Raw genomic sequence first — 13,218 nt, 5'->3', positions numbered from 1 at the left:
CAGTTAACTGTCAATCAGCAGCTGGAGGGTGGGGCATAACTATTTTCCAGGAAGCATTGCCTAGCCTATAAGACTTAGTCTATCATGGTGATCTCTACAAGAAGACACAATTGCCCTTCAAACATTATAATTTTAAGTGATCTATAGGTCACTTTAATGACTTTACAAGGACTGATCTGTAAATCTTATGAGAAGCTATACCAAGGACTATTTATGATAGATGTCACCATTATATATGATTGTGATACCTATCTTTTTATATAAGATTTGTTTAGCATGCAATATGACTATATTATAATGTATGATAAAATTATATTGAGGCTTTACTCTTTCAAAAGTTTCAAAAACCGAGCAAGTTGGAGAGGAAATTCCCAGATGCTAGGTATTCATCTTGGCTGACAAAATGTAAATGTCAACAATTGTTAGTTTATTTGTCTGAGTTTGTTTCTGTCCGTTCCAGTAGTTTCATGCAGTACGCCAACAGCTACCTGAGAAGCCATTGCATTATGTTGTTTTTTTTTCCCCAAGTGTCAAAAAAAAAAAAAAAAGAAACCATGTCATGTTTGAGCTGTTGAAAGTTAACATGACAGACATGGCAACAGAATATACATAGTTGCTGACCCTATGACCCACATCATGCCACCCTGGAAGCATTTGGATAATTGATCCAGTGATAAATTCACACTATAAATGGAGCATAAATATGATTTATATCTCACTGGGTTTGTGGATTACTAATGCAGCTTTTTATGAAGTGTCTGGTAAATAAAATCAGCACAAAGTGGGGAATAATGATGACTCAAACAAGGTAGAAGATTAGGTTTCCTTTATTTAAGTAGGGGTTTGTTCTATTTGGCTACATCAATATTATGCTGCTTCTTATAGAATTTATAGAGATTCCATCTATTTTCTTTGGTTTTTGACATGAGTCTCATGATATCCAAAGATCCAAGTAAGACAATTGTCCAACATACTAGAGAGGAGTCCGCGGGAGGCCAAAGAATATGTAAATGACAGAAAACATAAATTAGGTTATGGGTTAAAGGGATTGCCCGGTAAAAATTGCTAAACTATCATGCTGCCGGGGCTATGTGGAACATAACTGAGGTGTATCCTTACCCGTTCCACCCAGCTGCATCTTCCAGCTCCTAGGATGCCTGGAGTCTAATTCTGTGTTCTTCTTCAAAACTTATGTTGGGCAGTATAAGCCTTTAATTATGTTCTAAATGTTAAACCTACAGAATGGTGGTATACATGGAGCATCAATTTTACACAGAGCAACACCATAATGTTTTCAAGGCATGCATTGCTTGTAGAAGTGCTACTGTATATGGAAGGCTGGGTTCACTCTGCTTCTTTGCAATCCGTTTAACGTATACGTTTTGTGGAAAAACAGATGCAGAAGACAAATGCAAAAACGATGCAATTGTGTGTCATCTGTTTGGATCCGTTTTTCCATTGACTTCCATTATAAAAAAAAAAAAAAAAAACACGGATCAAAACGGATGTGTTTTTTTTTTTCATGTACAGAAAAATAGTGTTGACTACGTTCTTCTGTAACCAATTAAAAATGGATCTGTTGAGCGAAATGCAAAAACGCAGTGTGAACCCAGCCTATGCTGAAAAACGTACCGTAACTCACCATTTTTGCAAGATGACTTTCAAACCTTCTACATATACATTGAGAGACACAGTCAAAGTGACACCAAGCAGTAATAACCATTACCCATATCAAGCACTTCAGCGACGTTCTTTAATGATATCAAGAAGAAAGTCCTGACAGAGCAATACCTAGGTATAGAAATGTCTGCAGAACGACAAGCATTTAAAACACATAAAATCATAACCAAAGAAAAAAGCCTAAGATAGAAAAAAGTCTGCACATCCCAATGTAAAATTGAAAATTTATTGAAATTTGAAGAAGTAGAAGAGCACTCATGAATGCTCTTCTACTCTTGAGTGCTCTCCTACTTGTTCTTCATATTTGACTGAATGGACTTTTGTGAATTTGGAGATTGCACTACTAGGAAACATTAACAAGACTCATGCTGCGGTGCTAGCGATATATACTAGGAAGTGCCAATCAATATACCTTGCTGATTTATACTTTATTGAAATAGCAGACTAAAAACAAACTGTATACAGAATGTAAAAACGCCCTAAGGAGGGACACAATATCACCCTACCTCACTAGCCAAGGATACGCTTACATGCAATGTAATGTATTGCCTCCCCCAACCCCTGAGACCCCTGATGACGTCAGGTTCATGCTGATGGATCCCGTGGGAACTGACTCTTCCTTCTGGGTTTATTGTGATCCACTGGTGAAGTTGTTCATTGCACCTGCTTTTTATTGTGCTCATATAACTAAACATATATCTTTACCATTGTACTTGCTGCAATTTGTCAGTGACTTTGTCACTTTATACATTTATGGTATATTTGTGTTTACGGTTTGTTATTTATAATTCCAGTGCATATAACTTGGGGCACACTTCCTCATTAACTTTATTATGTGCTATTGAAGGGAGAGGCAATACATTGCACGTAAGAGTCTGCCGAGCAAAGAACAGTGACTATGGAATGGGCCGAGAGTCAAGCAGGAGCACGCAGGTGTAAAAGGTAAATTTAGCAGTTTTCATAACTTATCTTATATCATACGTCATGGTGCTTGTTCAAGTTAAAAGTGATCTTTTATCAACTGCAGATTGTGCTGAGTGGGCAGGGCTTCACAGCAACAGCGTCACTTAGCCTCGCCCACAGCACCACCCTTGGCCCCACCCCTCAGTGATGTCATCGACACATAGGCCCTGCCCCCTCAATGCCCATTGGTATGGGCTGACCTAGAGGGGATGGGGCCTAGACCTTTAGGCCACCCTGTTCCAATGGTAGGTGAGGGGGGGGGGGGCTATGTGCTGATGATGTCACAAAGGGCCGGGGCCTGCAGTGTCACTGTGGGCGGGGCTAAGTGGCATTGTTGCTGTGAAGCCCAGCCCACTCAGGACAATCTGCAGTTAATAAAAGATCACTTTTTGCATAAACAAGCACCATGACCTATGATGTAAAATAGGGTATGAAAACTGCTAAATTTAGCCATTACACCTGTGTAGAGAAGTCAGAATGCAAAAAGAGGGTGACAGTGTCACTTTAAGGCACACATCGTATGAGACCCGGCCGGGTCACAGAACGGCTGGTCTCTGAAAAGATCATCCCGGCCAGTACTGCAGTACCGGCCAGATGATTTTTTCGGCCACAGGGTTCTGATGCGGGCGCATCCATGCGCGCCCCCATCAGAACTCCCCACAGCACACTGTGGAGCTTCCGTCCGGAGCCGCTCGCTCCACAGTGTCCACTGACAGGGTTTTCTGCGGCCGCTATTTAATGAATAGGGGCCGCAGAAAACTGACATGTCAGTTGTTTGCGGCGCAGCGAGGGATCCCATCCGGAGCTTATACTATGTGTATACGCTCTGGCCGGGATCCCATAGGCAGCAATGGAACGTATATTTTCATAATAATCACGGCCGTTTAATAATCACGGTGATTTTTTACGAAAATATACCTTGTGTGAACATAGCCTAAAACATGGGTCTCCAAACTGTGGCCCTCCAGCTGTTGCCAAACTACAACTCCCATCATGCCTGGACAGCTAAAGCTATGGATTTGGCTGTCCAGGTATGATGGAAATGTAGTTTTGCAACAGCTGGAGGGCCGCAGTTTGGAGACCCATGGCCTAAAGCATGTTACTTTGTCCTCCTTGCAGTTCTATCCTAGCATCTAGCTCTTGTCTCTTCTCATTGCATGTTACTCTGTTGCACCATCATTTATTACTATTACTGTCTCCTTTCCATAGCACTATTTGTCATGTATCTTTTCGTAATTTGCCCTTCTGTCTTTGATGTAACACAATGTCCTTTGTCTTTAATGTAATTGTGATTGTTGCTTTTCCTGCACCTTTCCCCTTTTACAGCTCTGTATTATCACTTTACAACCTGTTCATCAACCTGCAGTTGGCTTTAATAGCTGCTATCTGTTATCTGTTATTTTCTTTGCTGATTTACGTGCTGTTAGGTACCGCACAGCCCTTTATGCCAGATGTGTTGCACTACATGAACTTAAAAAAGGTGGTAGGCTAAAAAGGATGAGAACAGGGAAAAAATTATTGACAATGCGCACTATTCATAATTTTTCTTTGAGGCTTTCTCTCCAAAGTGTATGATGGTGGCATACAAAATGAATTATGCTTTGTTGAGTTTCTCTTTCTGGGCATGTGTAGTGACGTAAGGGGCAGTTACCTCTGCTCCATCTGCACAGCGCGCAGGCACATTCCTAATGCTTCCCTGCACATGCCAAGAAAGAACTCAACAGAGCATAACAGGCACCAATGAACCCAAAAAGGGTATGATTTAAGAATAGACTATATATGAGTATTTACCCACACATCACTGTATAGCATCTATTCACCTAAGGGGCCTATTCCACGGGAGCGATAATCGGCCGAATTGGCCCGATTCGGCCGATTATCGCTCGGTGGAATAGAGAGAACGATCAGCCAATGACACGACAGGTTCAAACCTAAAATCGTGGTTCGCCACCTGCACATCGTTACGGTGGAATAGCGGTGCGCGGCGACCGACGATCCAAGCAGCATACATTACCTAGCAGGTAATGCATTCTCCTGCGCTCCGTCTTCCTCCCTGGGTCACGCGCACAGCATCAACTCCGGAGCGGCCTGACTCCCCCGCGGGACCCGGGGAGGAAGACGGAGCGTAGGAGAAGCCCTGCTAGGTAATGTATGCTGCAAGGGCTGCAGAGACAGGAACGATGTCCCTGCAGCCCTCACTAAACGATCATCGAGGCCGTGGAATAGGCCCTGTAAACGATGTAGCAGATCGGCGCTCGTTTACATCTTTGCTCGGCCCGTGGAAAAGGGCCCTAAGCATCATCTTGTAAAATTAAACTAGAAAATTATATTCTAAACAATACCAAAATGGATAGTATGTACAGGAATTTAATAAAAAAGCATTTTCAAAGCAGTTCATATTATGGTAATGGTTTATGGTAGGGAAATGATCTGACATATTCCCTTTAATCACTTCGAAACTGTTTTTCCAAACTGAAGAAAATTAGCTTTGATAATTATTTATGGTTAGATAATCCACTTGTTTCATCCTTGATCACCTTCCTCTGCACCTGCTCCACTTCAGTTTCTTACTTACAGAACCCCAAAATTGTACAAAATACCATGTCTGGTCTAAATAGGGGCTTAAATATAGGCAGAAGTAAATTCTCAAAGATGCTGTGCACTCCTGTCCCCGCTCTGTGTCTATTGAACCCTATAGACTAGTATTGGGAGTATGCAAAGGTAACCTAGAGCTGAGAGCATATACCTCTCCCGACTCATCCTCCTGATGACACGTAGTCTATACACTTGGCTTAGTGGCCAAACATAAAATCACAAAATTCCAGGATTATCTTAAATGCAGAAAATAAAATGGATCATTTGAAAAACATTACCAGACATTCTTACAAAACATTTAACATTAAAATTTAATTTACGCAACAACACATTCAGGACTGTATTTAAAGGGGTAGTCCACTCAAAAAAAATTTCTTTCAAATCAACTGCTGCCATGAAGTGCCAGAGATTTGTAATTTACTTCTATTAAAAAATCTCAAGCCTTCCAGTACTTATCAGCTGCTGTATGCCCAACAGGAAGTTGTATTATTCCCAGTCTGGAGAGCAGGAGAGGTTTTCTATGGGGATTTGCTCCTGCTTTGGACAGTTCCTGACATGGACAGAGGAGGCAACAGAGAGCACTGGGTCAGACAGGAAAGAAAACACCACTTCCTGCTGGACACACAGCAGCTGATAAGTACTGGAAGACTTAAGATTTTTTAATAGAAGTGAATTACAAATCTCTGGCACTTTATGGCACCAGTTGATTTGAAAGAAATTTTTTTTTGGTGGACTACCCCTTTAAGGGCTCGGAGACTAATTTCCCCAAACAAATATACTTTTCATGCATCAGCCTCTTTGATTAAGCCTGTCCATTTCCACATTTGTGGAGATCCCGGTATCATGAATGAGAACACTATAAATCAAAGATGAAACACAAAACACATGTTGCCGCTGAGCCAAGCTGACTGACACTAATAGCTCTGTATAGAGATGTCTCCAGAGCGTAGATTGCTGACATGATGTGCTTCCATTGGCTGGTGCTTGCGAAACTGGACTTTCCTTCTCATTCCCCTGTCACAGCAATCTGTGTTCATCCCAGAAACACTATCCGCTTTCCCGTTTGTATTGTGAGATTTCAAAAGCAATGTCACTTCATAATAGTTCTGGGAAAAGTGTCTTGGTTGAATTCAATATATATATATCCACACATGCTCCTATCTTCTCGAGACACAGGAGAGGGCTGACATGCTTGTGAGGTTTCTAGCAAAGATTGATAATTTAATTACTACCGCTCCTTTCAATGTAGAGAGGATAAAAAAAAAAACAAAAAAAAAAAAACCCACAACTTTCCACACTCTCCAAACAATATAACTTTTTGTAATCATATGAAATTTTGATGATTATTTTACCCACAAAAAGTCTCTGCTCTACCACAAGTCCTGAGGTATCTGAGTACTGGAAGCCAGTGTAAGGAACCAGATTATGAAGCCTAGTTCTGTAATTTAGCAATCTATCAGCATTTTTTTTTAATTTTATTTCAACTTTACCTATTTTTATATAACTCCATCAGCATTCTTACATAAGGAAAGGTGGCAGATAGAAGGACCTGGTTAGGAAACAATCTCGGTCATGTGTAGACAGATGAGAAGAGATGAGAAAAATCTTACTGTTTAGGTAGGGAGTGATGAGAGAAGGTTTCTTAAATAGCCTTGAGTGACAGGACATTGGATAAGGAAGAACTCACTGCAAAACAAAGCAGATGTAATTGTGGTGGGTTCTGAAATACCACTACACAAACATAAGGGAAGTCATGGAAAATGTTATTGACGCGTTTCATCCTAGAAGACCGACAGGGTGTTACAGATGTCAATAGATGTAACAGGATATTCATATTCCAGTGGCCTAAAATATTTGAAGGTAATTTTTCATCTTCCGAAATTTTTGTCACACAGTGGGCCCCTGAAGTCCATTTTGGTAAAAATCTTTGTTAGTGTAAAGTTGATATAGTATATAGAAGCCCAAGGATCAACATTGTTTCCTAACAAGCTCAAAAAAATCCCAAATTGCAAAATTGCGCATTTTTGGCCGCATCAAATCCAGAAAAATTGTAATAAAAAGCGATCAAAAAGTCGCATATGCGTAATCAAGGTAACGATAGAAAGAACCCATCATGGTGCAAAAAATAAAACCTCACACTGCCCCATAGACCAAAGGATAACAGCACTATAAGCCTGGGAATAGAGCGCTTTTAAGGAACATATATTTGTTAACAATGGTTTGAATTTTTTACAAGCCATCAAATAAAATAAAATTTATGCATGTTACATATCGTTTTAGTTGTACCGACTGAAGAAACATATATAACATGTCAGTTTTTCCATAGGACACACGCCAAAAAAACAAAGCCCCCCAAAAAATAAGGGCTCATGTGGGTCTGTAGGTGTAAAAATGCAACTGCTGTGGCCTTTTAAGCACAAGGAGGAAAAAACAAAAATGCAAAAATGAAAATTAGCCCGATCTAGAAGGGGTTAAGGTTATGCACTTACTAACACTAACTCCCTGTGTGCTCCATAGTGCTTATATCAGACACCCCACCTCTTTCCTGTAGGCTAAACAACATGGAGCATCATATGACAATGGTGTCCTCTACTGAGTCTGAAAATGTCTATGAAGGATGCAGAAGGAATGGCATGGTCACATGCTCCTCCATGGACAGAATTCAGCATACAGAGTGGTGCGGCACATCATGGGTGAGGGGTATCTGATATCAACACTATGGAGCTACTGCGTTCATAAATATTATTAAGACAACTGCATTGCTGTCAATCCATAATTCTCTATGATATACAGTATACAATGTACTGTATATATGACATCCCAATTTTTTGCCAGAGCAGGATATTGGAAGGAAAATTTTCCCATTGGTGCCTTCCTTTTCCTCTCTCGCTCTTTTTATACTTTTTCTAAACACTCTCTTGACAGATACTATAAACTATCATTGTATACAGCTTATGGCTTCTTAATAATTACTATGACTACTAATTGTTTTGCAGGGTTATGATTGAAATTACTTTAACTTGTAAAGGAGATTACAAGAACATCCTAGTAGGTCATTTCTGGTAATGCAGCTCCCTATAGTATTCCTCAAACTGGGACTTTTATACTATTCCATTGCATATTACTAGCTTAACAATTTCCTTCTGGTCTGAAGAACTGTTAAAGTGTAGGATAAAGTGTAGATTCAATAGTGCTAATCACATATTTTACACCTTACTGCCTTCCCAATAATTAAAACACACCACCTAGGATGATAATGGCGGCTGCAGCACTTGAAAAGGATTATTCTCCATCAGTATGATCTTGAGTGTACTACTGGGCAGTGCACATGTGCCGTGCCTGCAAGAGCTCAGCTGTCATGCAGAACTGAGCTCCCCCTGCAACTGTTCAACCCAAAAGTACAACTCAAAATGCATAAGATACTCCTTTACTTTTGAAGTCTTTCTGCGAATCAGAGCACTAGGACCAAGTCATTTATAGGGGTTTACTCAGCATACAGGCCAAACAAAATCACTTTAGAAATGATCTGGTCCCTTAAAAAAAATAGTAGAAAATTTGCTGTTGAACTTCTAATCCCCTCAACATCCCTAAAAAAATAAAAGCATGTTTACTAGAGATGAGCAAACTTTTCAAGTTTGTCTCGACAGGTTCAGCAAACTTTAAAGTAAAGTTTGTTCAAACCAAACCTTAAATTAACCATACAAAAAAGGTGACACAGTTTCAGGCATTTAGCTGTTTTAGTGAGGTTCAAAAGAATTTGCTCATCTATACTTACCTGTCTGTGCACCCCTGTGTCCTTCTTCTCCGGTGTCCTATACAGCTGCCAAAATCCCATTCAGCCAATCACCGCAGTAATTGGCTGAGCGGGCTGTCACTCTTGTCTTGAGGCCTGGCTGGCCTGTCACTGGCGCTATCGCGTTTCAGTCAGTAATTTTCTTAAAGGGCTGGAGGCGGCTGGAGACTCCAGACACCTGGAAGAGGATAGCGGGGTAATGTGGACAGGTGAGAATTTATTTATTTTTTTGCTATTTGGATATGGGGCAACCATCTTTTCAAACTTGTTCCGAACTTTGCAAAAAGTTTGGTTTCGTACCAGACCAAACTTTTTGCAAAGTTCCAAATGAATCTTGGTTTAGGAAGTTTGCTTTGCTCATCTCTAATGTTTACCAAATGATGTAGATGTAAATTATTAACTATTTATGAGGCTCTTTCTTACAAGCAGAGAATGGGGCATGAATGAAAAGAAGTCATACTCACCCACCCTGATCCCTCCTAACTGCTGTTCTGACATTCTCATTTGTAACCACTAGTTTCTGTTGCCCCTTACAAATTGGAACGCTGCTGCAGCCAGTGAGTGAGTGGGCAGTTTCTTTGAGGACAACACATCACAGGAACCAGAAAGCAGCAGTAATTCAGGTGAGGGGCAGGGACTGGGAGCCATCAGAACTGTGAATGCGGGGATTAGGGTTGGTGAGTCTGACTTTTTTAATACTTAATGTGGCTCCATCCAAATATGAAAAAAATTGTATCCCCAGATGACCAGCTTCAAGGACAACATTAGACTTTTTTATGAGCCCAGAGGGTATGAAGAATCTGCATGCATACACAGCATCCATCTATCACAGCCGACAAGGTTAGGGGGATCACTCCCCTTATGAATACAGTAGACGCTGTACAGCTAGATCTACTAATATACAGTATATATATATATATATATATTTATTTTACTAGTTCCTATTAGCAAACCCAAACTATCTATCTATCTATCTATCTATCTATCTATCTATCTATCTATCTGTATGTCCCCTACTTTTAGGGCCATATGCTTATGATACAGATCCATTCTAGAGAATGACGTTATTAAAACCTTGCTTTTTATATGTGTTGCAATCATATTTATAAAAAAAAAAACAGAATAATGATATTGTAGCGGAGCTTTTCTCATAATGTTCCAATGTTCTATATCTATCTGTTTGTTCTAACCCTGAAATCATTCACTCTAACCTAGAGTCAGACATACTTCTTTTTTCATTGCAGGATTGCACGGATATTACACATCCTTTGTTAGTGTAACCACAGAGTATTCCTTAAGTGGTTTCATTTGTTAGGGACAGCCTGCAGAAAGCAGTCATGTTCATAATGTACCCAGTCAGTGTTACAATATAACCAGTCTGTGTTACCGTGTCAGAGAGTAGCTAGAACAGCCCTGCAGGTGATTAAAACAACATAACTGGGTCTAGTGGAGAGGCAGAACAGGGGACTGTGTGTCTTAATGGAGCATCGCAGGAGATCCGGCTATTTAATGTTCTATTTTCTTTTATTGCGCCTGCAAGATGTATTTATGCTGTGCGAGCTGTATATGCAGCCTCTGCATGGAGCTGTGACAGCCTGCTGAGAGGCTCCTGCATTAGGTAACCCACTTCCCTGGAATACAGGAGGGATTGAGAGATTAACACATATTTGGGAGCAGCTGTGAAGAATGTAAATTGCCAATTTAGGATGGAGGGGGGTTCTGTGGGAGCAGAGGCCACGGGAGGAAATGTTGACTTTGGACCAGGGCAAGAGAGTCCACGAGTGACAAAGCACCTCATTCACTTCCTAATATTTATGAGGTTTGCTCTGCCCCATACTCTGGCTCTGCAGCCTATTGCTCCCTATGTGTTCCCTGTAATTACTGTCACACTGCCCTCCAATTTGTTCAAGCTGTAAACTAAGGGGACATTGGTCTGAACCATTTGCTTTTTCCGCCAAAGCAGCCAAAGAGTGGATGCCTGGTGTTCTCGGCTGCTTTAAAAATGTGACAGATGTCAGAGCTTTGCAGGCTGATTCTTCATATCATTGTTCAGAGATGTGACATAACGCTGAGAACCTTTCACCATTGTTTATGTCCTTACAATGCTTAATGTATTCCTTTAGTTTTTTTTTCCCATGTGTGGCCTTCTAAATTGCAAAGCATATTTTATTAGAAAGGTAATGAATATGGGAGAAGCTGAGCTGTAATATAAAGCAATCAGATGCAAATTAACTAATGGAAGAACTTCAACAAATAAACTCTTTATTGCACACATAGGTCAGTTTTGTTATTATATCTAGTGTTTGTCATGTTATACAACAGTAAATTGAGATGTCAGGTATCAAGAGTTGCCAAAGTTATGGGACAAGCTTCTACAACCAATAACCCTCTTTCATGTCCTGTACATGAATCAGTGGTTACTCTAGGATTGAAACCTGGAGAAGGCAGGACACAGTTTTATTTTGTGTTGGGTCACATCTTATTGATAAATCCTATAAGATAAATAGGTACACACAGTTGTCAAATAGGCCTGGGCTATCCAACATCTATCTATAACATTATTGATTCATTCTAAAGAGTATTCTCTTCTCCACTAACATAGTTATAATTGTAGGACACGTCACGTAAAATTTTTTGCTGATACATTTATTTAGCAAATATGCCTCCTTTTCCTAATATGTTGCTCTTTTTCTCTCTCAATTTTCTATATTTCTGCCAAAATTTGACCTAAAACTACATCAGGGTTTCATACAATGTGGTCCATATGGTAGATACAGAGGTCAAAATGAAACAAATGAAGCACAAATATTAGTATTGGTCATTTACTTATTGAGGAAAATGGTAAAGTTAGAGGTTGCGGATTATTGCCAAACTTTGTGCCGCTGTTGGTTAAGAAACATGGGTGTGGTTTTGACCGTGTTCTGAATTCCCAACACAAATAACGAAATACAGCCTAAGGCTATGCTCACACGTAGTATGAGACCAGCCGTTCTGTGACCCAGCTGGGTCACAGAACGGCCGGTATCAGAAAAGATCATCTCGGCCGATGATCTTTAGTTCTGTTGAGTTCTGATGCGGCAGCATGAGTGCGTGCCTGCATCAGAACTCCCCACAGCACACAATGGAGCGTGCGGCCAGAGCCGCTTGCTCCATTGTGGGAACTGACAGGGTTTTCTCGGATGCAGAAAACTGACATGTCAGTTTTCTATGGCACCGCTAGGGATCCATACTATGTGTATACACTTCGGTCGGGATTTCCTCAGCCTGCAGCACTAAGTAAGTACCGCAGAAATTGTTGTAAGAACGGTCGTGATTTCTGCTGTACTTACGTAGTGTGAACATAGCCTAATTCAGAATCAATTATCCGTCAATGATGGCAAGTCGTTCTGGCCAAGATGCAGCAAAACAGAACCATACCATGATCCTACCACTGCTTTTCCCAAACAGTATGAGGCATTTGGCTGGTATTTTTCTTTTGACATATATAGTCCTTCTTATACAAACCAATAAGCTTTATTTTGGCCTCAACTGTTGGCCCAGATTTAATATAGCAAAGATGTCATTCAGCTCACCTGGTGGGTGCTCGACCTGGGATTTCCAATTCCCAACAACACAGCAGAAAGAGAAGAAGATTGGTCGGCACTTCCAGAGTAAAAAATATCAGCTTTATTTAGTCCATAAAATTCATGTCACAAATCTATAAAAATAACACACGGGTGCACGATCTGACGTGTTTCTGGCTGACGCCCTTAATCATAGATAGCATGCAACTGGCAACCATAGCACTATTAGTAGGAGACTAGACTCCTACTAATAGTGCTATGGTTGCCAGTTGCATGCTATCTATGATTAAGGGCGTCAGCCAGAAACGCGTCAGTTCGTGCACCCGTGTGTTATTTTTATGGATTTGTGACATGAATTTTATGGACTAAATAAAGCTGATACTTTTTACTCTGGAAGTGCCGACCAATCTTCTTCTCTTTCTGTTGGCCCAGATTTACTAATGTGTCTCTGTCAGAATTTTGGCTGAAAAACTGGTGCACAGTCTTGTAATGCATTTTAGACCTTTTTCCGCCTTGTACAAAAAAACAGTGTGGTTTATGTAACCATGGCACGTGGCATACTTTGCACCAAAAAAGTACACAGTCTTTAAAGGGAACCTGTCACCCCCCGTGCCGGGGTGACAG

This window comes from Dendropsophus ebraccatus, chromosome 10, assembly GCF_027789765.1.
Source record: "Dendropsophus ebraccatus isolate aDenEbr1 chromosome 10, aDenEbr1.pat, whole genome shotgun sequence".
Lineage (NCBI taxonomy): Eukaryota > Metazoa > Chordata > Amphibia > Anura > Hylidae > Dendropsophus > Dendropsophus ebraccatus.
This window is presented reverse-complemented; position numbering follows the sequence as displayed.